Source organism: Ailuropoda melanoleuca, chromosome 1 (assembly GCF_002007445.2).
Source record: "Ailuropoda melanoleuca isolate Jingjing chromosome 1, ASM200744v2, whole genome shotgun sequence".
Lineage (NCBI taxonomy): Eukaryota > Metazoa > Chordata > Mammalia > Carnivora > Ursidae > Ailuropoda > Ailuropoda melanoleuca.
The window spans coordinates 130,919,094-130,922,920 of NC_048218.1; positions in this window are offsets into that span (position 1 = coordinate 130,919,094).

Genomic DNA, 3,827 nt, shown 5'->3' on the forward strand with positions numbered 1-3,827 from the left:
TCTTCTCCCATTCTGTAGGTTGTCCTTTGCTTTTGTCTACAGTTTCCTTTGCTGTGCAAAAGCTTTTTATCTTGATGAAGTCCCAATAGTTCATTTTTGCTTTTGTTTCCCTTGTGTGACATTGTCTTGCCTATAAAGTCACTGTTTCTTAGATTGTCTCTGTTCCTTTCTGGTCTTTGTTACTTTTGGCCTCTCTCTTCACTTAAAGGATCCCCTTTATTTCTTGCAGGGCTGGCTTAGTGATCACAATTTCTTTAGTTTCTATTTGTCCTGGAAGCTCTTTATCTCTCCATCTATTCTGAATGGCAGACTTGCTGTGTAAAGTATTCTTGGCTGCATATTTTTCTAATATAGCATCCTGAATATAACACACCATTAATTTCTGGCCTGCCAGGTCTCTGTGGACAGGTCTACTGCAAGCCTTATGTTTAATCCTGTAGGTTAAGGACCTCTTTTCCTAAGCCTCTTTCAGGATGTTCTCTTTCTTTCTGAAATTTGCAAGCTTCAGTATTACTTGTCTAGATGTTGACCTATTTTTATTGATTTTGAAGGGGGTTCTCTGTGCCTCTGAACTTGAATGCCTGTTTCTTTCTCCAGATTGGGGAATTCTCAGCTATAATTTGTTCAAATAATCCTTCTGTCCCTCTCTATCCTTCCTCTTCCTCTGGGACCCCAATTATTCTAATATTGTTTTGCTTTATGATATCACTGATCTCTCGAATCCTCCCCCCCATGATCCAGTGGTTATTTATCTTTTTCTCAGATTCCTTATTTTCCATCATATTGTCTTCTATATCACTGACTCTCTATTCTGCCTTGTTTATACTAGCAGTTAGAACCTCCCTTTTTTAAATTGCATTTCAGAAATAACATTTTTTATTTCAACCTGATTTAGATTTTGGTTCTTTTATTTCTCCAGTAAGGGATTCTTTAGTGTCTTCTATGGTTTTTTCAAGCCCAGCCAATATCTTTATAATTGTTGTTTTGAATTCTAGTTCTGACATCTTACTTATATCCATGTTCATTAGATCCTTGGCTGTAAGTTCTGCTTCTTGTTCTTCTTTTTGGGGTGAGTTCTTCCATCTTGTCATTATGTCCAGAAAACAATAGATGGAAGTCAGGTAAAATGCAAATATAGCAACAACAACACCAGAAAAATATACACTACACAAATCAGAAGAGAACCGAAACCAAAAAGAAAAGAAAAAGAAAAAAACTGAGAATAAAATCGAGCAAGAAATAGAACATAACAGAACAATAAACTGGATCCTGAGTGTATTTTGGTCTGTTTGTTAGAAGAAAATAGATCCCAAAATAGACAAGAAAGAAAACCTCATATATATATATATATATATATACATGTGTATAGATATATATATATACACATGTATATATATATATATATATATACACACACAAATGTGTAAGTGTAAAATGAAGTTTAAAAAGCAATTTAAGGGAGAGGTTAAGATGGCGGAGGAGTAGGGGACCCCTTTTTCAGCCGGTCCCCTGAGTTGAGCTGGATAGGTACCAGACCAGCAGGAACATCCACGGAATCAGCCTGAGATGCAGGAAGATACATCTGGATCTCTACAAATGAACATCTCCAGCGCTGAGTATTGAGGTACGAAGCAGGGAGCCGTGAAACCGAGCACAGATATTGGAAGATAAACGGAAGGGGGAGGGAGCCGCCATGTCAGGGCCCCGGGAAACGGTAGCCACCTGCACGGGGGAGCGGGCAGACCGTGGACCCACACCTTTGAGACAGCAGATTGAGACTGTGAGCCGGGGGCGCGTGCTACCAAGCATCTCATGGAAGTCCGGAACTCCGGTGTGCTCACTGGATCCAGACTGAGACCAGGATCTCCGAGACCGCGCGTGGGGCGGCTGGCGACTGGCGGCTGGCGGGGTTAAAACACAAAGGAGAGAGACGCGCCAGCCCTGGAAGTGAGGGCTGGGACGCCGGGTGTGGGGCGCACAGCCCGGGATGCTTGAGTGTTGAGCAGCACCAACAGAAACAGAGTTAAAGTGGCCAGAACATCAGTGGAGAACGATCCGCGATCCCTCTGTTCTGAGACAGAGGCTGAATTTCAGCCGCTGCTGCTCTCTCNCGCTGCTGCTCTGACTCTCAGAAGAGGCACAGCAGACCACCAGGGAAAGCCACCAGAGAACAAAAGCCCGGAAATACCGGCTCACAGGGTGCCCAACCCTNCACAGCAGACCACCAGGGAAAGCCACCAGAGAACAAAAGCCCGGAAATACCGGCTCACAGGGTGCCCATCCCTATCTCCCCTCGCAGGGGACACNCTGAGTACCGGTGGGGCAGGCCCCTCCCCCAGAAGGCAGGCTGAAAAATCAAGAAGCCCACAACCCAGGGCGAATGAGTGGCGCAGTCATTAAGTGCCTGTCTTCGAATTAGGGCGTGATCACAGCATTCCGGAAAGGAGTCCCTCATCGGGCTCCTCTGCTGGGAGCCTGCTTCTTCCTCTCCCACTCCCGTGCTTGGGTTCCCTTTCTTGCTGACTGTCTCTCTCTCTCTCAAATAAATAAATAAAATCTTTAAAGAAGAAGCCCATGTCCCTAAGATCCCCATAAAACAAGGGCGCACGGCCTGGGTCCCAGTCAACACTTGGGCTCTGGACAACCCTGCAATCTCTCTTCATCAGAATGACGAGAAGGAGAAGTCCCCCCCAGCAAAGAAAAGATAATGAGTCTGTGGCCTCTGCCACAGAATTGGCCTCGGCCACAGAATTAATACATATGGATGTATCCCAATTATCAGAAATGGAATTCAGAGCAACAATGGTCAAGATGATGAGTAAACTTGAAAAAAGCATCAGAGAAAGCGTTGCTGAGAATATAGAATCCCTAAGGGCAGAAATGAGAGCGAATCTGACAGAAATTAAAAATTCTATGAGCCAAATGCAGTCAAAACTAGAGGCTCTGATGGCCAGGGTCACCGAGGCAGAGGAACGCATTAGCGAATTGGAGGATGGGTTAGTAGAAGAAAAAACGAAAATAGAAGCTGGACTTAAAAAAATCCTCGCCCATGAATGTAGATTACGGGAGATTACTGACTCTATGAAATGATCCAATGTCAGAATCATCGGCATCCCCGACGGGGTAGAGAAAAAACAGAGGTCTAGAAGAGATATCTGAACAAACTGTAGCTGAAAACTTCCCTATCTAGCAAGGGAAACAAGCATTCGTGTCCAAGAGGCAGAGAGGACCCCATCCAAGCTCAACCAGGACAAACCTACGCCACGGCATGTCATAGTGCAATTCGCAAATATTAGATCCAAGGATACAGTATTGAAAGCGGCCAGGGCAAAGAAATTTCTCACGTACCAAGGCAAAGGTATCAGGATTACGTCAGACCTGTCTACAGAGACCTGGAATGAGAGAAAGGCTTGGGGGGGCATTTTTAAAGCTCTTTCAGAGAAAAACATGCAGCCAAGGATCCTTTATCCAGCAAAGCTGTCATTCAGAATTGATGGAGAAATAAAGACGTTCCAAAATCGCCAATCATTAACCAATTTCGTAACCACGAAACCAGCCCNAACCACAAAACCAGCCCTACAGGAGATATTAAGAGGGGTTCTATAAAGGTAAAAAGGCCCCAAGAGTGATACAGAGCAGAAAGTCACAACCAATACAAACAAAGACTTTACTGGCAACATGACATATTTAAAATCATATCTCTCAGTATGCAGTCAATGTGAGTGGCTTGAATGTTCCCATATAACGCCACAGGGCTGCAGATTGGATAAAAAGACATGACCCATCCATTTGCTGTCTGCAAGAGACTCATTTTGAAACCAAAGATG